Here is a 25,979-nt window from a genome sequence, read left to right as displayed (position 1 = left end):
GCACAGGTGCCATTTGTAATTACACTCTAGTCATATCGTCGTGAAGAAGTTTCATTATTGTGATGAACTGTAAACAACTAGCTTTTGATAAGATTCCCAGCTTCCACTATCGATGACTTTTCTTAGATCGATGAAAGCCATATAAAGTGGTTTCTGATGCTCGGCATTTTTTTCTGAAACTATTTTAAGACTGAATTCCATGTCATTGGTGTTACGAATCAGTCAAAACTCACATCGTGATCCGGGTAAAGCAGATTCAGTGAGATTTGTTAGTCTATTAAATTTTTCCAGCTATTAATAGTATAATTTCTGCAATCAACTCTTTCTTCCCTTTCTTGAAAATGGTTGTAATTAAACCAGTATTTACCACTTTCTCACCGTGACACAAGGTCGGAAGGTGGGAAAATGGGCCAACGCCCCAAAAGGAGGAGAACTTTAGCTCTGCAAAAATAAGTCTGAGTAGCCCCGTCGGTATTCCCCCGGTGAGAGTACCTCAGACAACAAGCGATAAACTTGCTCTTCTTGAAAGCTAGGTCTACACAGAATATTTTGCGTCAGCCCGACAGCAAAAATGCCATCTAAATGACTCAGTTTATGTCGTGCTGATTGTCAAGGTTTGAGCCTCGGTGGACTTTAACTATAAGTTGTAGTTGTAATTAGACCATCCTTTAAATTAGTTGGTATTTACCCATATTTTGACAAAAGTTGGTGCAGTTGTGCACGATCCATGTATTTCGGCACAGATTTTGTCCATACCGGCAATCTTATTATTTTTCAAAACTACTCACACCTACCAGTATCCTATATCTCTACAAAGCCACCATTCGTCTATGCATGGAGTATTCTTGCCACATATGCGCTGGTGCATCTACCAGTAGACTTTCCCTCTAAGACAGGGTCCAAAATAGAGTTTTCAATCTAATAAGCCCCGCACTGACAACCAAGCTCAAATCCCTGCCCCATCATCGCAATTTTCCTCTGACAAACTTGTAGTGTGTGTGCAACCTCGGTGTAAATGCCCTCGACTAATCCTAACCCTAACCCTAACCCGACAAACAGTAAAATTGCACCCTTCACTGTAAAGATTCATAGATGCCAGAAATATTTCTAGTGTAATAGTTTCTTCTGCTGAACTTTGGAATTCCTTCCTTCTTTCCTGCTTCCCTGGCTGTACTCACATGTAGATATTTAACTCTAATTGCTGCTCAACTCCCTACATAGTAAGCATGGTCCCTAATAGTAGCCTCTTACGCATTAGTAGCGATGTGGCTTGTTTGTGGTTAAAAAGGGTTAAAAAAAAAGTTGGGGGAGTTAAATCTGATGAGATTTGCAATCATCACATGTTTCGCCTTAATCATCACATACTTCGCCTTAATCATCACATGTTTCGCCTTAATCATCACATGCTTCGCCTTAATCATCACATGTTTCGCCTTAATCATCACATACTTCGCCTTAATCATCACATGTTTCGCCTTAATCATCACATACTTCGCCTTAATCATCACATGTTTCGCCTTAATCATCACATACTTCGCCTTAATCATCACATGTTTCGCCTTAATCATCACATGCTTCGCCTTGATCATCACATGTTTCGCCTTAATCATCACATACTTCGTGATCAGAGAAAATGAACATGATAGATAAATTGTCATGATTATTGCTAAATCAAATGAAAACGATAGGATGAGATCCGTTCCACCTCAATACCGCCAGCTACAGACCTTTATGCTTTATTACATTATGTGATGTTCGATGGTATGTGTCAAGTCATATATAAAAAAGAACACATTGAGAACGAAGACACCTAAAAATGTTACAACTCTTTTTCGGTATGTTCCTCGCGAATCAATTGCTGCTAAAATATTTTAAGTGAATTAGCGATAACAAAAATATCGCATCACTTATCCGTAATTATATGTCAGCAATAGGAGTGGGGCATGTTTATATGTTGGGATGAGGTGTAGAAAGGAAGAGCCGATGGCCGCGTTCCTCCCGTAATAGTGACAAAAGAGAACGGATAAGGGGAAGAACGATCCGATCTTCCCAGCATTCCTTGCAATCCAGAATGACGTCCTTTCAGTTTCGAGCAATTTCGTTAATAAATGACCATGCCCAGCTGCGAGGATTGACTGAGAATCATACCCATGGACAATTTATTTTAATAGCCTATCAGTGGCCTTTATGGGTTGGTTCAGAATCTTTGTTTTCTCCCTATCTCTCCACAGAATCAAATCTATATCCTATTTATGATGTCTTTGTTTCTCTATCCGGGGAAAAAATTAAAAACAAAGATCAAACAATAATTCTCCGTAAAAATTTGACGGGGAATTTAATGATAGTATTTATAGGGACTTAAGCGATTCCCACGAACGCTAAAAAAAAAAAAAAGAAATTATTCGATTTGTTTCGATGCGCTCTCTTCGTCACTTGATAAAACTAGCAGGTTTTCATAGTAACGTGTTAACTCAAAGTAACTATATTCTCTCTATTTTTATTTTAATAAATCTTTCCTTGCAATTCTGTATTTTTGAGATGAGGTATGAATGTTTGTATTATTTAGGCTAATCGCGTATTATTCATTTTTTAACCAGATGTAGTTTTTAATTTATTTATTTATTTATTTATTTGATATGTTATCTGAAAGGAGATTAAAAAGGGAGAGAAGAAAAAAAGAAAAGACAGCAAGAAAAGAGGAGGGGGGCTACTTTTCGTGTTTTTTTTTTCTTCTTCTTTTCCACGCTTTTTTTTATCTCCTTTTAGCCATAATGATAACATCAAAAAATTAAAAAGTACATCTGGTTAAAAATAAATAAATAATACACGATTAACCATACTAAAACCAGCAACCGCTTAGTTTCGTACATATTATGTTTCGAAGAACTTACAATTGGTTGATGGATTTAATTAAAATTTTAATCATAATAAGTTAAAAGTTACATCCCTTGCAGTTCCCTGATAATTAAATTATCTTTATAATTCATGGAAACTTACTTCCAACTAGATCCAAAAATTCGATACCTCTGAGTGCAAAGCTACCCTCTTCTTTTTTCCCCCCTGCCAAAAATGGCAACTTTGGCACCTGACGAAGGTCGAAGGTTACATTGACCGAATCCTTGTGCAGATAACAAGACGAGAACAATTTCTTCATTAATACCATTCTTTTATATTAACAATCCGCGAATAAAACAACCAACTCAGGTTGGGTATGTACCGGTTGAGTCTCTCGGCTTTCGGGGTCCTTATTCCATACTCCATCCCACATTTATGCTAAAATTGTAAGCCGACGCGAAGTTGGAAACTCACATAAAACAAACATTCAAAAGCTCCTGTATGGAAGATCCTAATAACGTCTGCTCACCCCGTTGCGCCTTTAGATTGGAGAAGCAAAAGGACTCAATTATTCACGCACAAGATTTCTCTATGTCGCGCACACATTTCTATATACTATCAAGAGTCAGGCGAACAGCAAAGAATTACTACCCACTCACACGCACTAGCAATAACAAGGTAAAACCAACATACATACACAATGGCACGCTGCCAAATACTCACATACGTATATTATTTATACACTCATATTCACACTATGAACATATTGACCTACACATTTTGAAGCATGGTGACTATTCACTGACATTTCTTTAAACATATGTTTGTATAAACGACTGAAAGTAATTTTTATATTCTTATCTCTTGCATAAAAATGTTTTTTTTATAAAATTTCATTTTTCTATTTACAAAATTCTGTTTATGTGTTCAGTAGCACTACTTAACTGATAACCCTTTTATTTTTTTCTTCAATGTTTTTGTTTATTTCTGTTTTTCTATGCATGCCCACCCGTAAATAAGTTTCATGTTCTTTCGCTAAAACTTAACTTTTATACCTGAATTCATAATAGAAGCTATCGTCATGCCAAAAGGGCCCTACCAAGGCCAGGTACCACGCACCATATTCATTTTGTATCATACTTCTTACAATAATATCGTTGTATTTGCGTTCATTGTATTTGCGTTCGTTGTATTTGCGTTCGTGAATAAAAAGACGAAGATTACATCATTTTCATTTTATTACCTCCGCCAAAGAGATTATATTTAAGCGAGTTCATAACTATGATTGCTTTTTTGTTCGTGTACAGTCTAGCGTTCACCTCGCTTGACCAATCGTCACGAAACTTTATCATAATCATTATCATAATCACGTTGACACACGTAGTTTTGACATTCTTTTTCATGGGTTCCGTTGCTCCTATAAGTATTGGAATGACGGAGATCTTCCTAATATTTCAGTTTCTTTACTTTTCGTGCATAAGATCTTAGCATTTCGTTATCTTCTTCCTCTCGTCTCTGTTCAATCTGGCATCGTTAAGTTCCATACGTGATTACGTTTAGAATTTATTTCAACTTACAACTTAGGTTCAACATGTTTGTCTGATATAAGACTTGATGGATTTTATTAATATTTGGTTTAATGTCATAAAACATTATTCGTATAATTTAACTCGTACTTTACGGATTCTTAGGGCATCTTTTTTCATCTTGAGTATTATTTTCACAACGTTTCGATTGATGTAACCTCCAACCTATTTCAGGTGTATCTTGTCGAACTTAGAAATCTGCATAGAATTTTGAACAAAAATCTTTATTTCATTTCCTCGGGGTAGGATGCTCTCCTTCTGTCAGCCACGACTGGGTAGAAGTCCTAAGTAATTCGCAATTGTATTTCAAGTGTTGCCTGCACTGAAGATTGAACCTTCAACCTTCATTAATTTACAACTGCATTTTACCAAGTACTCGATTCAGTACGTCACGGGTCTTTGTGGAAACATACTATAAAACACTATATCATCATTATTATTATTTTGAAGTTAGAAACGACAATGTGTTTTTCTTTTTTTTTTTTAAGATATGTTGTTGAATAACAGGGGTACATATTGGGGACACATTAACGGGGACTCAGAACAGATTACGATTATAATGAGGAGGGAGACATTTATATCTGACTGGGATGATTCTTGTTAACACATATAGAGGGGAGGAGATACTTTACTTATGAGGGAGGAGACACATTACCTGTAAGGGTTCTACAAGGTTCGTTACAAGATGATGATAAAAATACATTTACATTTTTGGTTGTAAGAGAATGACGACACGACACAAACAGTTACAAAAATAGATGGTTCCTTTATTATTCAATCGACCGATCGGTGACGTCAGGAATTCAAGCCTTTTCGACTACATGGTATACTCCCCTCCCTTCGCTTCTAACGGGCTCCCACTCGCCAACTAACTATTACCGTGTGTGATCTGTTCTGATTATCTGATCCTCATCAACTCCTTCTAACTTCGAACTCAGATTCCTATATTGAGGAATCTCCTTTGTTTATGATGTCAGAAGTGTTTTTACCAACTTGACTACTTTACGTTGATTTACAAATGTTTGTCCAAACATACTTTTGGCAAACAAAAGAATCCTCAATTCTAATTCTAACCTATTTTTAAACAATATAATTTAACTCGCATTGTGCATTCTTTTAACTGACATATTTAATATTGAGATTTCTAAAAGAATGAACAATCGACTCTTTTTCCGATATAAACAATATTTAACTATTTCCAATAGATATAACAATAGACTGAATTTCTAACAGTCCATTTTTCCTCTATCTTTAACACTTGCCTACAGGGTTCGATTCTAGCCTTTTCCTAATATGATTTTCACTTATCTAGTATGTCTTCTTACTTACATGAGAAGGGGACAGGCCTTTTATGTCACACGTTAACCAAGCTGGTACTTTCGCCTTCTTATCTTATATCACAACGTTAACTTTACTTCTTACGTCTACTAATATTCATCGCCATTCACTTTAAAGCTCTTGTTCACAATGTTATAGCCAAGCAAGATAATTATTCGCTACAAATTTAAGAGAGGGGGAGAGACATTTTTATTGTTCGTGAAATCAAACAGCCGACTGTTATTTAGTTTAATATCAACTTCCGGTGATTACTTGCGCAGGCGCATAATTTCATATCTTGAAATAAGAATTATTTTTAATTTATAAAATGGCCCTGTTTTTAACCGGAAGTTATCTTTTTTTTAATTTCAACATCAACATTCTTTTTAAATTTGAAATAAAACAGATGTAGGTTTAAAAGTGTCAACAGACGCAACCCGTCATTAATAATTTCAATCGATAAAGGATGAGACGAAGAACGATCAAATCTTTTCGACCTTCCCTGCAATCAAGAATGGCGTCTTTTCAACTTCAAGTAATCGTGCTAATAAATGACCATCGAAAACGCACAAGGTTTGAGTTAAAAGTACATTCAATAACAATTTATTTTAATAGGCTGTCCGGGTTCTTTAAAAGTTAGACTGGGGTATCTTCCTTTTCTTATCACACAAAATCGATTATTATACTATATCTGTATATTTGAGATATTAGTTCAGTTAAAAAGCTGTATCAGCACACTTATTTTAACGCCATTTTTTAAACATATGTTTGTTTTAATGCTAGCATTTTAAAACATATCTGTTTATCTTTGCAATCAATTTTAGAATGAATTTTCAAAAAATATATTTGTTTTAATGCTATCATTTAAAAATATATAAGTTTGTCTTTGCAATCAATTTTAGAATGACTTTTCAAAAAATATATTTGTTTTAATGCTACCATTTTAAAACATACCTGTTTTAACTTTACAATCAACTTTAGAATGACTTTTCAAAAAATATATGTTTTAATGCTACTATTTAAAAACATATCAGTTTATCTTTGCAATCAATTTTAGAATGACTTTTATAAAAAAAAATATTTGTTTTAATGATACCATTTTAAAACATATCTGTTTTAACTTTTCAATCAATTTTAGAATGACTTTTCAAAAAATATATTTGTTTTAAGGCTACCATTTCAAAGCATACCCGTTTACACTTAGGAATCAATTTTAGAATGATTTTCAAAAAAATATATTTGTTTTAATGATACCATTTACAAACATCTGTTTTATCTTTGCATTCAATTTTAGAATGACTTTTATAAAAAATATACTTATTTTAATGCTACCATTTTAAACCATTTTTTTAACTTGGCAGTTAATTTTAGAATGATTTTTTAAAAAATATATTTGTTTTAATGCTACCATTTCAAAAATATCTGTTTTAACTTTACAATCAATTTTAGAATGACTTTTCAAAAAATATATTTGTTTTAATGCTACCATTTCAGAAATATATCTGTTTTAACTTTGCAATCAATCTTAGAATCTGGTCTCAAAAATATATTTGTTTTAATGATACCATTTAAAAAATATCTGTTTTGACTTTACAATCAATTTTCGAATGACTTTTTTTTACATGGAGTTCACCACTTATCAAGGCCCAATGGCCACTCAGGGATAAGGGTTATTGTGTGTACAGTAATCAGAGGGATAGTGTAGCAATAGTATTGGAGACTTGGTAAGGTGTCATTACTTAGGGGGGCTCATCAGGAATTTGTTTGTGTTGAACTTGAAGACATCCAGGTTGAAGTCGGGAGGGAAACAGGCAAGCGGAACAGAGTTCCACAGGCGTGCAGTTCTGAGAAAGAAGCTTTGTTCATGGTATCTACGTTTTGATTTAGGCACAGATAGGGAGTGGGGAAAATTATTGACGGTGATTTCAGCTAGACGGGTGTTTTTTGAGAAAGATTGGCGAGGGGGGGACCAGAGAATGGAGCTCAGACGAGCACCTGCCATGGAAATAACGATAGAACAATGACAGGCTCGCTACGTCTCTTCTGTGGGAAAGAGGTTGCAGGGTAGAGAAAAGGGCATCCCCCACCAAGCGACGGAGTCTATTTTGTACTCCGTAAAGGCAGGATAGGCAGTTTTTTGCAGCCCCCGCCCAGATGTGGCAGCAGTACTCCATCTTTGGACGTACTTCGCTCTTATATAGATAGAGAATTGCATCATTAGTGAGATATCTTCTGGAGCGGTAGAAGGATCCCACCATTTTCCCAGTGACCTTGGCCATAGACTTGATGTATGTGTTCCATTTAAGATCAGGTATAAAGGTCAAACCCAGGAGCTTATCAGATCCTGGGGCCTCCCTTAGACGAGAGCCATTCATTTCAATTGATGCCAGATGGGGATCAGAGCGTTTATGATGTAGAGATAGGAGCTTGGTCTTAGATGCATTAAAGGTAACCAGCCACCTCTTTCCCCACTGTACCACGCGCTCAAGATCAGAGGAGAGAGAATCAGAGAGAACATCATCATTTACGGCCTTTGATGTGTTGCCATAGATGGTCGTGTCATCAGCATAGATGTCAACGAAAGATTTTAGTATGTGTTTTGGGAGATCATTGATGTAGATCAGGAAGAGAGTTGGGCCCAGTATGGACCCCTGAGGGACTCCAGCATTAATACTGTAGGCCTCTGATTTCTGCCCATCAACAACTACTCTTATGAACCTATCTGAGAGAAATGACTTAATGATAGAGAAAACATTTCCAGTTATACCGTAGCTGGAAATCTTGTGTAGTAGGCCTTTATGCCAAACCTTATCGAAGGCCTTTGATTTGTCGGGAGCAATTGCCCTAGAAATTGCCCTAGATTCGCTAATCCTATGAGATATAACCGTTAGCACATCTGCTGTAGATCTAGCAGAGCGGAAACCATATTGCGTGTCGCTAAGAAGGTTGTTTCTGCTGAGGTGGTTGACTACTTCTCTATTTATTTTCAAAAAATATATTTGTTTTAATGCTGCCATTTCAAAAGATACAACATATCTTTTTAACTTTGCATTCAATTTTAGAATAACTTTTCAAAAAGTGTATTTGTTTTAATGCTACGATTTTAAAACATATCTGTTTTAACTTTGCAATCAATTTTAGAATAACTTTTCAAAAAGTATATTTGTTTTAATGCTACGATTTTAAAACATATCTGTTTTAACTTTGCAATCAATTTTAGAATAACTTTTCAAAAAGTATATTTGTTTTAATGATACCATTTTAAAACATATCTGTTTTAACTTTGCAATCAATTTAGAATGACTTTTCAAAAAATATATTTGTTTTAATGATACCATTTTAAAACATATCTGTTTTAACTTTGCAATCAATTTAGAATGACTTTTCAAAAAATATATTTGTTTTAATGATACCATTTTACAACATATCTGTTTTAACTTTGCAATCAATTTAGAATGACTTTTCAAAAAGTGTATTTGTTTTAATGCTACGATTTTAAAACATATCTGTTTTAACTTTGCAATCAATTTTAGAATGACTTTTCAAAAAATATATTTGTTTTAATGCTACCATTTTAAAACATATCTGTTTTAACTTTGCAATCAATTTAGAATGACTTTTCAAAAAATATATTTGTTTTAATGATACCATTTTACAACATATCTGTTTTAACTTTGCAATCAATTTAGAATGACTTTTCAAAAAGTGTATTTGTTTTAATGCTACGATTTTAAAACATATCTGTTTTAACTTTGCAATCAATTTTAGAATGACTTTTCAAAAAGTATATTTGTTTTAATGCTACGATTTTAAAACATATCTGTTTTAACTTTGCAATCAATTTTAGAATAACTTTTCAAAAAGTATATTTGTTTTAATGCTACGATTTTAAAACATATCTGTTTTAACTTTGCAATCAATTTAGAATGACTTTTCAAAAAATATATTTGTTTTAATGATACCATTTTACAACATATCTGTTTTAACTTTGCAATCAATTTTAGAATAACTTTTCAAAAAGTATATTTGTTTTAATGCTACCATTTTAAAATATATCTGTTTTAACTTTGCAATCAATTTTAGAATGACTTTTCAAAAAGTATATTTGTTTTAATGCTACCATTTTAAAACATATCTGTTTTAACTTTGCAATCAATTTTAGAATAACTTTTCAAAAAGTATATTTGTTTATTGCTACCATTTTAAAATATATCTGTTTTAACTTTGCAATCATTTTTAGAATGACTTTTCAAAAAATATGTTTGTTTTTATGTTACCATTTTAAAACATATTTGTTTTTTGACATGCACGTGTTTGTATATTACCTCTTTTGAAAATTCCTGTTTTTAATATATTTTAAAATATATTTATTTTACGTTACAATTTTCTAAGTGTATTTTAACGTAGTTTTATTAAAGCTATCATTTAACACAATTTTTTAATGTATTTTTATTAAGGCTGTCATTTAAAAGAATTTCTTGTTTTAACGATACTTTTTTTAAAAAATATATTTGTATTTACGTTGCCATTTTTAGAAGTGTATTTGAGGTCAAGCTAACATTTAAAAAAATGTATTTATTTCCGTCTTACTATATTTAAATATATTTTTTCAACGCTAAACTTGTTTTATGTATTTGTTTTAACACGGCCATCTTTTCAAATGTATTTGTTTGAACGCTTCTATTTCTTAAAATGTACTTACTCTTAGGTAACCACTTTTTACATTTTGCTTAAACACTAACATAATTTAAAATGCCTTTATTAAATTTTCAATTGTTACATATATGTGTTTTAATGCTGCTATTTTGTAAAATATATTTGTTTTGCCACTGCTATTTTTAAATGCTTTAGTTTTTACCCTGCCATTTTTTTATCCCTACTATTTTTAAAAAGTACTGGTTTTAGCGCTACAATTTTTTATGCATGTTTTTTAACGCAACCATTTTCTTAATGTATTTGTTTAACGCAGGGGTTCTCAACCGTGGTCCACATGGACCCTAGGGGCCCATGCAATATTTCTTGGCGTCCACAGGCAAAACATTACAAAATGGGAGTCCGCAACGATATTTTGGTGGCCTATGAAGAAAACCAACTCAGAATAGTTTTTATTATTAAAAATTTAATTTCTACTGTAATTTTGTATAGTTTTATTTCAATCATTCAAGTTATTTTAACTATAATATTTCTATTTTCAAGCTTTACCCCATTAAATTAGTTTTCATTTAAAAATAAAGCTTAATTATATAATATTTCTTTGATTATTAAAACCTCAAAATTTATATTAGTGAAAAATTGAAGATTGTCTTATGACCAATAGTTATAAAGGGGTCTACCAAGATAAAAAGAAGGGAAAAGGGGTCGATGAGTAAAAAAAAAGGTTGAGAACCACTGGTTTAACGCAACCATTTTTAATTTTTCAAAATGACCAATCTGACAAGCCTTAGAAAGGCCATATTTTCCAAACAAGATGGCGGTCTCGATTGTTGTACATTTAGTCTAATAAAAAAGATGTTGAAAAAATAATAAAAATTAAATTTTTTCGAGTTTTATTTCAGCCTAAGGGTCTAATAATGTGTTTTATATAAAAATAAATAATTTTTATAAATTTTTTGTCTGTCAAATAATTTACGCCGCTGAAATAGTCATTTGCATAATATATATATATATATATATATATATATATATATATATATATATATATATATATATATATATATATATATATATATATATATATATATATATATATATAAAACACGTGTCAGTGGATAATTATATGTTAAAAATAATATATATGCCGCTTCCCATTAAAAGGGGGTACCAGATTGGTCAATGGGAAAATTATTCCCAACAAGCATTTTAGGTAACAATGCACTTTCGTATAAATACAGGGTGGGCCAAAATAAGGGTCCTATATATATATATATGATTATATTTAAAGATAGGGCCCTTATTTTGGCCCACCCTGTAGTCGAATTCATTCAAGAAAGTATCGCTAACAAAAACAAATAAAAACATCTACGTAAAAGTGATACATTTAGTAGTCCGGCGAGGTTATCACGAGGTGCCGATTTCGAATCTCGCAAGATTCAGCCACTCTGATGAGTCGTGGACGACGAAACACGTGTCAGTGGATAATTATATTTTAAAAATAATATATATATATATATATATATATATATATATATATATATATATATATATATATATATATATAAGATCTATTATTTATTTAATTATTATTTCTTCTATTAGCGATTCTGTGGATTAATGTTACGCTCCCTGGGCGTTTTGAGGAAGTTACCTGCCCTTTGCTTATAGTAAAGTCGTCCTTATCTGGACATATTTTTTTGTTGTTATTATTATTAATTTTTATTTATCAAATATTTGAATACTTTATTCAAATATTTATTAAGTTTTGTTTTCATTTTTAAGCGCGTAACATTTATGCACGTAAAAACATTTAATAAATTTTAAAATAAAGTATTCAAATGTTTAATAAATAAAAATTAATAATAAAAACAAAAAAAAAAACGTCCCAAAAAACGTAAAATTGGTCATTCTTAAACCTTCGTATTATTCGATTTATTAAGAAGCATTGATACTTTATTTAAGAATCTCAAGCTTTACTGTATCGCTCGTCACGCTCTGACTCTTTTGTGTCTTTGAATTTAGGACCCACTGGTGTAGACAGTATCAAGATGTTATGAGCATTTGGCACATGCTGTGTGATGATGAAACTCTTTCTTTATCAAAGTTTATTCTACGGACGTATCATGCATGAGTTCCATCTTTATAAAAGGAAAAATGTTTGTCTCGATTGACTTAAAAAATACATATAACATGTTCGAGAATTCCTTGATATTATCGCTCGAAGTAGCCGAGATGAACACCATTTAACGATTGTTCTGTGAAGAAAAAAAAAAAAAAAATGATCTTCACAATGAAATGATAAAATCGTAACATTTAAAGAAATATTAATAAAAAAAAACATGAAAAAAAAATGCAGCCTTTGAGCAAATTTAATTCCTATTTTTATAGTTAAAATACTCGTTGTTTATTTCACTTGATTTGAAATTTTCTATTTCTTTTCTTTTCTATATTAATTTTTTTAAAGTAACAGCGTTTAAAGTCTTCAGACAGGCTGAAGTGATTTACTCTCCGGAAGTATTTATATTACATTGCTACTACTAGTAGTACTACTACTCTAAATTAAGAAGATAGCGAAGAAAAAATGGATGTGTAAGGAGTCAGAAGGAGGAGGCCGAGTATAAGATGAGGAAGAGTATCCTTGAACCACTATTATTCCTGATATTCATTAACGACCCACATGATAATATTACGTCCGAGATGGGTATATTTGCGGATTATACAACACTTTATAACGTGGACCAGGGAAGAACGGATGTACACAAATCTAAGATAATGGCAGAATCCCTAGAAAATGACCGTAATGGAATGGAGCTGTAGATGGATGGTAACATTTAATGCTAGTAAGACTAAGTTGCTCTCCTTTAACAATTTCACGAAGCCTCTCCAACCACCGACATCCATGGTAAATAACACTACCTGAGAATTTTCCTATCAAACTCCTTGGCTTAACATTCACAAACAATATGAACTGGAACAAATACATTGAGGACATTGCGAAGGCTGCTGCAAAGAAGGTGGGTTCCCTCTGCCGTGCTAGAAGACTACTAGCACCTGAGAGTATCCGGTATCTTTACAAGGCCACCATTCACTCATGCATTGAGTGTTGCTGTCACATCTTGGCTGGTGCATCTAACACTACTCTCTCTCTCTCTCTCTCTCTCTCTCTCTCTCTCTCTCTGATAGGGTCCAAAAATGTTTTCAATCCAATAGGTCCCACTTTGTCAACTAAGCCCCCACCCCTGTCCCATCGCCGCAATGTTGCAACTTTGTGCCTGTTTTTCAAGTATTTTAATGGAATGTGATCTGATGAACTCGTTACACTTGTGCCCCCTCGACGTACATATCCCCGACAAACTCACTGAACAACAAAATCACACCCGTTCACTGTTACGGTCCCTTAACGCCAGAAAACTTTCTACTCTAATAGTTTCTTCACTGGAACAGTTAAACTTTGGAATTCCCTTCCAGTTACCTGCTTCCCTGACTGTACTGATATGCAGAAGTTTAAATGTAATGTAAACCAATATCTTGTTAATCATTCCTAGGCCTGGTTCCAAATGGAAGCCTCTTACGTCCAAGTGGCGATATGCCTTGTTAGGGGTGAACTTATGTAAATAAAATGAAGAAACAGTAGAGGAAGAAGAGGAGCAAGATAAGGCGTGTAAGAATTGGGAGATAATGTCATCATTATATCGTAAGAATCTAAAGATTCTTTTATTGGCATTGGTTTCCCCGATATTTCTGTAGTCAGAATTATTTTTAGGAAGACTTCGAGTACTTACAAGAGGGTTGTTAACATCCTAAATGAAAATGAATTTTTGTGGAACAAACTAAATTCGAACTTGAAACATCCAGGTCGCTGTTAACCACTTTCTCCTGGAAAAGCAAATGAAAAATAGTAGTTAGATGAAAAGAAAAACAGGGGGAAAGTGAAAAGAAAATAAGAAACACTACGGTAGGAGAAACAAAGTTAGAAGAAGAAGAAGAAGAAGAAGAAGAAGAAGAAGAAGAAGAAGAAGAAGAAGAAGAAACTTATACAAAACACTGAATACTTCTGCTATTAACTAAACCTTATGATCTTCCTCCCCTTTCTGTCACTCCCTTCTCTCCCTCTCACTTTCTTCTAACACTTTTTTATAGTTATAAGCATTTTTTTTATACTTATCATACCTATACTAGTGGGACCTGTGGAAATTCCACAGCGGCATATTTCATACGCAATATATTGGTGTTCGGCATTCTGTGGACGTTCAGCGTGAATAGAGACCCCCTGATATTATTGTAGCCCTTTTGTTCTGTAAAAGTATTTATGTAAGTAATTTGATTAATGTAATGTCAGAATATACCTGGTTATTACGGTTTATCTCCAATATCCTTGCAGGAGTCTGTGACATAATTCCATTGTACGGACGCCCGACGATATTATTATACCATCTTTAGACAGAACAGATACTACGCTTCGATCCTAGCCAGAAGACTAAGAAGTATATTTAAGTTTCCCGGATGGCTCAAAAGCGACATCAGTGGGTTTTTTTATATTTTAATTGTTTTTTTTTGTTTTTGTTTGTTTGTTTTTTGTTTGTTTGTTTTTATTTGTTTGTTTGTTTGTTTTTTGTTTGTTTGTTTTTTGTTTTTTTTGTTTGTTTGTTTTTTTTAGTTTGTTTTTTGTTTGTTTTTGTTTGTTTGTTTGTTTGTTTGTTTTTTGTTTGTTTGTTTTTTGTTTGTTTGTTTGTTTGTTTTTACATTGCGTCTTCGGTGATCGGAAGATCCTATTTATTAAAAAGGAGAACAGAAGGGATAACATACTACGAACATTAAATTAGCATATCTATATACTAATTTAATGTTCGTAGTATGTTATCACCCTCTGTCCTCTTTATAATAAATAGGATATCCCGATCGAATAATTTAAAATCTAGAAACCGTGATACACGTACGCACGTTAAAGATACTACGCTATTATCATATCTACATTACCATCAAAACAGTTCACTGTTATTGAAATTAATAATACAAGATTTTACTCGTTATAAGCCATTCTTGGTGTATGATTACTATTTCCTGTTAATTACAGTGTTATATGACTTATAGTTTAAGAGTTAATCGGTTAAATATTTACACATACATACATACAGAGTGGAACAACAATGTTGTCGCCCTAAAGAAAACAACACTACAGCTTTATTTTAAAATTTTTATTTAAAAAATCAAATCAGGTAACTTGATTATGTAATAGAGCTAACATCTATTCAATGTAGCCACTTTGAGCCTCAATCACCGCCTTGATACGGGTCTGGAACTGAGAGCATGCCTTTTCTACAAGTGTCGGTGGGAGCTCGGCGAATACTCGGCGGATGGCGGCGTTCAGGCTGGCTTTGGTGTTGTGGGAGGTCATGTTGGTGATGTTCTCGACGTATGACCAAATGAAGTAGTCCAGAGGGTTCAGGTCGGGAGAGGAGAGAGGGCCAGTGAGAGAAGTGTACGAAGTTGCAGCACTCCTTCTGAAGCTAAGCCTGGATCTCTTTTGACTTGTGGACCGACGACAAGTCCTGCTGACACTCCCAGGATCTGCCAGCGGCCACCTGATTGCACTAAGGGATCACCACACTCTTCAGTACATCCAGCTACACTTTAGTGTTGACTTTCAAGCCGACTTCGAAGATATGAGGTGGCATGATGTGGCTCTCACTTGAAACCACACCAAAGACCATAACCATGACCGAAAACTTTATTTTCATCACCCTGGGCACGTTCCTGTTATTTGTAACAATCCAGCGATGCATTTTGAGGGTGCTGGCAATAGTACTGTTGTCATAACTTGGATCGGTAGAGAGCATGAGTTGTACAGTGGTGCATCTCCGATCTCGCTCGTTGAACATTGTGTCACTTTCAGACATGATAGAATGCCCCTGTCGCTCTTGGATTTGTACACAACTGGCCGAGTAGCAGATGGTCTATAACAACATAAAAAGAAGAAAACCGGTTTTCATCAAAAGGAAATGGAATCATGTCGTCTTTTCTAGAGCGACAATTTTATCGTTCCACTCTTTACATATATCTACTGTTTTATTTATATAGATTTCCAACTCGCACTTCATGGTTCAATGCATATATACTTAATTAAAATATATTTTCTTGAATTAATCATGATGCTGCCATAGTTACCACTGGTTATTATGGCCAATGATTGGAGTATTAAAGTCTCGGTAAAACTCGCTCATGGCAGAGTCACACGCGATCAACGTGTATTATTTAGATTTCAAAAGCTATTGGTTTAAGATTTGCAGTGTTTATTGAAGTGATTAACGCGATAGCCAAACCAGATTACTTTTTTGATCTGGTCGTGTATTTCCTTTTTTTTATTATATATGCGCAGTGAATGTAAGAAGACTGTTGTCCGTACAAAAATAGATAAATTAATAACGTCTTTAGATATGTATAATCCGATTATGGCGGATAAAAAAGGTCCACGAGAGAATGTAATGATACCAGGTAAAATGTTAATGTAACAGAAACAACTTGTATTTGATTTGTCCAGGTGTTGGGCGTATAGAAAAGGAAGGCTAAAGTTTTTCTTATCGCCAAGATTACATTCAAATGTATGTAGAGACATCTTCTCTACCCCCCCCCCCCGAAAGTGTTGGGGTTGGGGTGCTACTAGATCCACTCGTTCCGTTTCTTTTATTTAAAAAACAATTACTATTTTGTGCTGTTGTTGTTGTTATTTAACTAACCATCATTCTCCGCATCAATCTACTCATTCTTTATTATTATTATTATTATTATTATTAGTAGTAGTAGTAGTAGTAGTAGTAGTAGTAGTAGTAGTAGTAGTAGTAGTAAGTCCTTGCTACGAGTTCTCGTAGAGGTCATTACCGAGTTCGTGTGACAACAAGTCTCTCCAGATCTTCAGTACTCTCCTCTTCTTTCCATTACCTTTGCGAATGGCTTTGCGTTATCGCAGCAACCGCTTACCATTGATTTCTTGGTGGCAACGACCGTTGGTTTTCACTGGGATTTGTGTGGCAATAAGCCTTTTCAGGGTCCCAGTATGCACCGCACTCCTTCAGTGAATGTTTGGCTAGTGCTCTCCATTCTCGGTCTTTCGATTCTCTCTGACCCTTCACGACTATTTTGCATTGTAGCCGAAGCTGATACAATTTTGGAGCTTATGCAATTTCTTGCAGGTTCAGTTTGCGTTTGTTTGTTTGTTTTTATTGGGGGTACCATTTTCATGTGGTTGGTTAGAGTTCGTAGTTTATGTGGGTTGGTTTCCACATTTGAGCTGTTTCCACAAGATTTCAGATGATTTTATAATTGTTGTCTGCTGTATAGCCTCAGTCTTCCTTTAATTCCAATTTCTCTTTTTTCCAAGATTTTCGGGATTGTTTCTCCTGCTTCTACAATTATCTGTGTCATATTGACTTTCTTCGTTTTCCTTCCATTTCTCTGACAAATTCCGTGTATTTGCTTTGTGTCTTTCATTTTTACCCCATTGTTTGTTGGGATGGCGAAATTCACCAAGTGTCAGTTTTTGACTTCTTGATTATTATTTAACGATTGTGACTACCGGTCTCCATGCTTAGGTGAGTTTATCTTGTACTTCAATGTCCCAGAAAACTTCGTGATTTTCGTTTTTCAATACTATTGTTATGTTGTTAGTCTACAGGAAAACACCGGAAACTATTAAAGTGGTGGATTACTATGATCGTTGTAATACTTGTAAAAATAGAAAGTTATCCTAGCAAAATAAATATTTACAGAGAAAATGGTTTATGTTAAGATGTTTAATAGATTAAGGAATGCAGAACAAAGACAACAATTTAAAATAGATTGACCTCTACTGTCTGACGACCCTTACGTAGAGGTCATTATAAAAGTGACGTGGACTTTAGTTAGAATTTGGGAAAAGATACGATGATTTGATGAATCAGAGATTTGGAGTGAGAGAGGGCAGTCGTTGAAGGATCGGAAGTGAAAGAAAGTGGATCGAATCGGACCTCTCGGCCACCGATTATCACTTCTTCAAGCATTTTGACAACTTCCTGCACGAAAAATGCTTCAAAAGCCGAGATGATGCTGAATAAGCCTTTAATTATTTCATCGCTTCCAAAACTCCCAGTTTTCTATAATAATAGGATGAACAAAATTGTTTCTCGTTGGCAAAAATGTGTCAGTTCCAATGGTTCTTATTTCGATTAATAAAGTTTATTATGAAAGGAGTTATGAATGTTTTAACTTGGACGTCAAAAAAAACGGCATTATTTTTGCACCAACCTAATACAACCCTAGAGAAATGTTAATTGTACCTTTTGTTACATGTCCGTTGTTAAAATCTATATGTTGGCGTAATTTTTATACCACTAGACGTTACACGAGTTAGACACACGTATGTAATATATATACCTTATGTTATACAGCACCCCTGGCAATACAATATATTCCTTCTGATGCCGTATACACACAGTCATATAAATCCCCCGAAACGTAACGGTTTGTGCTTGTACCATTTGTCTCAGTGTTCAAAATGTAGTCGTGTGCATAGTTTCCAGTAAATTGTACCCCCTCAATGCAGCTGTGTCTGTTGTATGCTTTGGAGGATAGTTTGCTGCATTCACTTACTATGCGGCTTACCGTTTTGACTCCTTGTCCACATTTACTTTTTTCCTGGGTTTGATGTATTTTAGTTTTAATGCGGTTTGTTCCAATCGCATTGTTCTGTGCGGCTATCAGTAGCGATTCGGTTTCTCTCTTCACGTGTTCTTTTATTGGCTTTTATTTTTTTGACTAATCTTTGACTGTGTTTTTTTCTCTGTTAAAGCGTAATTTAAAAAAAAAATTTTTTTTTATTTTTTTGTTATTTTTTTGTAATTGTTTTTTTTTTTTAAATCATTCATGTGGCTGCTTCTCTTACAATTTCTGTTTTTCTTCGCTTTACACACTTATATTGTAGATTTCGGCGGTATTTTGTTTTCATCTTTTCGTGACTTTTGGTTGTGTGTGTAATTCATTTATCATAAAAGTTATACTAATAAAGAAATGCTCTGCTGAGCTAGCCTCTGTTCTCTTCAAACTCTACAACAAATTTCTTGCTGAATATTGCTTCCCTGGTAGCTAGAAGATTGTCTATGTGGTATCAGTATTCAATAATTCTGGTGTAAGAACTGACCTGCTGAATTATCGTCCTGTCAGTCTCTTTCTCTCTCTCTCTCTCTCTCTCTCTCTCTCTCTCTTTCTCTCTCTCTCTCTCTCTCTCTCTCTTCACTAAAATATTTGTCGTTAAACCAATCTAAAGATGGCCCACCACTTCGTATACTTCTTTCTAACCGACATTATAGGCTCAAGTAAGCCTGTTCCTTAGTGGATATCCTTACGATAATCTCTGATCGCATATACTATGTACTAGAAAAAGGCAAGAGACACGAGGGCGGTAGCTCATGATATATCCAAAGCGTTTTACAAAGTATCGTATCAAGGACAATGAAAATTAAATCCTACGATATTAATAGACGAATACTTAAACATAATCAGATGCTTCTTATACAAGATAAAAATCCAAATAACATGATGGCGTATCCCAGGGTTCGATCCTTGGATATTATTATCCTTCAGATTTATAAAAATTATACGATAAGGGAGCGTAAAAGGTCAAACTTCTTAAAAATTGAAAAGATATAAGACTACACAGTGAATTACCGTTACTCGTTGAAAAGCGCACCGGAAAGTTATAATGAGACGATTAATTCAGAAAATCAACAAGAATGGACAAAAGCTATGATATCTGAATTGAAAGCTTTATCTGAAAATAACACACACGAAATAGTGGCAAAACCAAATGATGAGAATATAAGTTCTTCACGCTGGGTTTTTTTTTTAAATCACAGCTTCTGGAAGTGAAACTTTTAAAGCAAGATTTGTTGCAAAAGGTTTTTCACAAATTTCTGGAGTGGAATATTTTTCAACATCTTCACCAACGACAAATTTAACGACAATTAGAATTTTATTACAATTTGCTGCTCAATACAATTGAAAAATACATCAAATGGATGTAAAATAAATGCGTATTTAAATGCTCCAATTGGCTGTGAAATCTATAGTTACTCTTCAGAGCGATTTAAAATGAAAAATAAAAATTGCGTTTGGAAACTGAATAAATCGTTATATGGACTAAGACAAAGTACTCACAATTGGAATTTAACACTCCATAATTATTTAATAGAACAAGAATTTAAGCAATGTCCCGTAGACGGGTGCATGCATACCAAAACTGTAGGTAATAAATTTTTGATTTTGGTTTTTTGAGTTGACGATATATTATTCACCTCAAACTGTGACAACTCTTTAAAAGATGTTAAAAATAAATTAAATAAAAAAATTTTAAATGGCCGATCTTGGACAATTGTCATGATTCCTCGGTATAAAATTTACCTGTGAAAATGAAACTATAACAATGAACCAATCACGGTACATTGAAAAAATTCTGCTCAAGTTCGGTATGCAAGATTGCAAACCGCGTACAACTCCCGTTGAAATGGATATAAATAAAAAAAATATATATAGAGACCGAAACAAAAGTAATAAACGATTGTCGAAATCATTAGTACCATACCCCGTCCATTAGGAGTCAAAAATATTTAACACAAAATAAAAATCCAAACAACATGATGGCGCACCGCAGGGTTCGATCCTTGGATATTATTATCTTTCAGGTTTATAAATGACCGCCTTGGGGAAATTGTGTCTGAGATAGGTATATTCGCTGATGACATCACGCTCTATTCCAGACATGTGGGGAAAACGAATTTACACATATTCAAGGTGATGTCTGAAACGTTAAGAAATTACCTCTTATCTATAATGGAATAAAGACCTACATTGATGGTAACATTTTATGCTGCGACGACAAGACTCTTTTCCTTCAAGAATTAAAAGAATCTTTTCAACCATATACTGTAATGACTGGGAATGTTTCTGTCGAACTCGGAAATTTGGAGGGGTTCCGCTCGAAATTCCGTCCAAATTCCCGAGTTCGACAGAAACATTCCCGAGTCCGACAAGATACACCTGAAGCAAGTCGGCGGTTACATCGACCAAAACGTTGTGAAAAGACAGATGACGAGGGGAGGTTCTGTAATGACTTTGCCATTCCCTATGACCTCACACAAATTGTTCGCGAGCCCACCCGAGTGCCAGATACTACCGGTCAGTTTGCAAGCCTTCGAGACCTTTTTCTCTCAACCTCCCCTGAGCTATGTTCATGCACTGTTCTTTCTCCTCTAGGATCCTCCGACCACTCCGTTATATAGTTAAGATAAAAATGAAATGTAATAAGTACCCAGACGTACCCCTCCACCGTACTGTATACTGATACTCCATGGCCGACTGGGATAGCTTCCGTACATTCATATCTGATCTACCGCTGCATTCCATGTTTAAAAAGGATGTGTCCTCTATAGTATCAGACCTAACCGAATGGTTAATTGTAGGCATAGACCGATTCATACCATCTAAAAAAAATTCCAACAAAAACCTAACAGCCAGCCATGGTTCTCCCCAGAATGTGCTGCTGCCATTGTGCACAGAAATCAGTTTTTCCATAACTAACTACGTAATAGATGCACTGAGACTACAGCTACTTTCAGGAACGCCAGCAACCACTGTAAAAGAGTAATAAAAAATGCAAGAGAGCTACATGCCCAGTCTTTTAAATCCAAAGTAGCTGATCAGCGGCTTGGTTCCCACCAGTTTTTGCAAATAACAAATAGGATCCTGAATAGAAGTGTGCGTTCTATCCCAACCATTATCAATGGACCAGAGGTCATCTCGTCAGCATCAGACAAGGCCACACTATTTGCAAAGAACTTTTCAGCTAATTCTACCCTATTCGACGAAGGCCATCAACTCCCCATATTTCCTCCTATAACACAAAACACGCTAGGTAATATACAAATATCTGTGCATGAGGTCGCCAAGCTAATCAAGAACCTTGATTCCAGTAAAGCAACTGGCCCTGACGGCATCCCAATTATAGTGTTAAAAAAGCTTCAACCTGAACTTGCTCCCATACTTACGAAACTGTTTAAGCATTTCCTTAAAGAGAAGTGCTTTCCAACACCCTGGAAAACCTCATCAGTATGCCCTGTATTTAAGAATTCAGGTGATAAGTCATCTCCCTCTCAGTACAGACCTATAAGTCTCCCGTGTGTTATGAGTAAGTTGCTGGAATCCATATTAAATAGAGAAATAGTCAACCACCTCAGCAGAAATAACCTCCTTAGTGACACGCAATATGGTTTCCGTTCTGCAAGATCTACCGCAGATGTGCTGACGGTTATATCTCATAGGATTAGCGAATCTCTCGACAAAGGCTACCTTTCTAGGGCAATTGCACTTGACATATCAAAGGCCTTCGACAAGGTATGGCATAAAGGCCTACTACACAAGATTTCCAGTTACAGTATAACTGGAAATGTTTTCTCAATCATTAAATCATTTCTCTCTAATAGGCTCATAAGAGTAGTGGTCGATGGACAAAAATCAGAGGCCTGCAGTATTAATGCTGGAGTCCCTCAGGGGGTCCATCCTGGGCCCAACTCTTTTCCTGATCTACATCAATGATCTCCCTAAACACATACTTAAATCATTCGTCGACATCTATGCTGATGACACGACCATCTACGGCAACACATCAAAGGTTGTAAATGACAAAGTTCTCTCTGATTCTCTCTCCTCTGATCTCGAGCGTGTAGTTCAGTGGGGGAAGACGTGGCTGGTAACCTTTAATGCATCTAAAACCAAGCTCCTATCTTTACACCATCAACACTCTGATCCCCATCTGGCATCAATTGTAATGGATGGCTCTCGCCTAGGAGAAGCTCAATGTTTTGACAAGCTTCTGGCCTCGACCTTTACTCCTGATCTGAAATGGAACACATACATCAAGTCTGTTTCCAGGGTCGCTGGCAAGATGGTGGGTTCTTCTACCGCCCCAGAAGATATCTCACTAATGATGCTATTCTCTATCTATATAAACGCCAAGGTCGCTGGAAAGATGGTGGGATCCTTCTACCGCTCCAGAAGATATCTCACTACTGATACAATTCTCTATCTATATAAAAGCCAAGTACGTCTAAGGATGGAATACTGCTGCCATATCTGGGCAGGAGCTGCTAAAAATAGCCTATTCTGCTTTGACAGAGTACAAAATAGACTTCGTGGCTTAGTGGGGGATGCTCTTTTCTCTTCCCTGCAACCTCTCTCCCACAGAAGAGACGTTGCGAGCCTGGCTTTGTTTTACCGTTATTTCCATGGCAAGTGCTCGTCTGAGCTCCAATCTCTGGTCCCCCTCACCAATCTTTTACGAAAAACACCCGTCTAGCTGAAGCCACTGTCAAAAATCTTCCCCACTCTCTATCTGTGCCTAAATCAAACCGTAGATTCCATGAACAAAGCTTCTTTCTTAGAACAGCACGCCAGTGGAACTCTATTCCGTCTGCCTGTTTCCCACCTGATTACAACTTCGATGTCTTCAAATCCAACGTAAACAAATTCCTGATGAACCGCCCCCTTTAGTAGACACTTTATGAAATCTCAACACTAACGTACAACATACTGTACATGCAATGACCCTTATCCCTTAGTGGCTTCCCGGCCTTGATAAGTGGTGACCTCCTTGTAAAAAAATAAAAATCACACTCAAAATGAGAACAGTAGTCCAATGAATAATACTACAAGTATCCTATATCTCTACAAAGCCACACATCTGGACTGGTGAATCAATCACTAGTCTCTTCATATTAGGCAGGACTCCTAAAAGAGTGCCCAATCTAATAGGTCCCACACTGTCAAATACGCTTCAACTCCTATCCCATCATTGCAATGTTGCATCCCTGTGCTTATTTTATAAATACTTTCATTGAATGTGCTCCAACGAACTCGTAGCATAGGTGCCCCTTCAGCTTAAATGCCCCCAAACTAACCTGACAAGCAAAAAAATCTCACCCTTTCACTGTAGAAGTCCACAGATGTCGGAAAGCCTTCTACTCGACGAGTTTTCTTCAAACTGCTCGCCTTCCGAATTCCCTCCCTGTTTCCTGCTTATCTGACTGTACTAACATACAGAAATCTAAATATAATGAGAACAAACATCTCGCTGCCCAATTCCATATTTAGAGTATCCGTGTAGGCTTGGTCCCTAACTCACAGTAGTCACTCACGTCTCGGTGGCAAGGTGCCTTTGTTTTGGACAAATACGAGTGAAAAAAATAAAAACTGAACTATTCTTTGCCTTCTTGTAAAAATAATTATCAGCAAAATATTTTTTTTCGAATCAATAAAAACGAATTCCACTTTGTAAAATAGATTTATTTAGAACTAGCAATGAGCCCTTGGCCTTGTCGGTTCGTGAAATACACTTAAATATATTTTAATTTATGCAAATGTCGTATTTATTATTACAGAACCAATTCTTTAATGAATATTATATTGTACCTAATGCATAAAAGTTTCCCGTCAGATCACACCGGTTCCCGTTAGATAACCGAAGTTAAGCAACGGTGAGCCTGGGCATTACTAAAATGGGTGACCAATTTGGGAATTCCAGGCGCTGTATGTCGGAGGACGTCGACACTTCCCTGTAAAAAGTTGCAAAAACCTAACGTCGTCAGCTTCTCTAACGGGGATATACATGCGACTGGGAACCGCTTGTGAATTTTATACTCCCATGAAACTTCCTCCTTTAGAGGAAGCCAGTTAAACCAGAATCGGGTTAGTGCCGACGCACGCACACACACACACACACACACAAACACAATACATAAAAGTAAAAAAAAAAAATGACTTGTGCGATCAGCTGGAATCGAAATAAAAACCATTTGCATTGCAGTCGCGACTCCTACCGATGCAGCTATCGAGAGATAGATAAGAAAGAGTTAATATTATTTAATATTAAACGACTTGAAGAAATGAATTCAATTCGAGCATGTGCAAAAGAAAGTAAAAATATGTCGGCAAGTTGAAATGAACAGTTTGCATTTCAACTTGCCAATATATGTCTGTACGCGTCTATCCAAACAGCGATTTGACTCTTTATAAACCATCATTGGTGTATGATTTCTATTTCCTGTGTATGTCAGTGTTATGTGACTAGTGGTTTAAGAGTTTATCGGTTAAATATTTGCCCACAGATGAAAAGACAAACACATAAACATACATCTACTGTATTATTCATTTAGAAGTGTACTGGTTTGTCGACATAATTTGGTTTCGTAACAATTCGTTTTAAATTAGAAATTATTTACTTTAGTCACATCAGATTATTTACTAATCATCATCTTTGGTCATGATCTTATTTTTTAATGGGATGGAAAATGATGCCGTGCGTATGAACATGAAGTGCCTTGGCGTATTATTATTGGCTCACGTGGAGCTTTCACGCAAGTCAACAAACGATGTGATTGGAGACCTGTGGTGTTCTCTGGAAGCTGAGTGACAACAAGTCTCTCCAGACGTCCAGCTCTCTCCACCTCCTTCGATAGCATTTGCAAAGAAATTTGCATCATCGCAACAGCCTCTTACCATTGATTTCTC

Source organism: Euprymna scolopes, chromosome 22 (assembly GCF_053919585.1).
Source record: "Euprymna scolopes isolate OS-2025 chromosome 22, ASM5391958v1, whole genome shotgun sequence".
Taxonomy (NCBI): Eukaryota; Metazoa; Mollusca; class Cephalopoda; order Sepiida; family Sepiolidae; genus Euprymna; species Euprymna scolopes.
Note: the sequence above shows the minus strand (reverse complement) of the source record.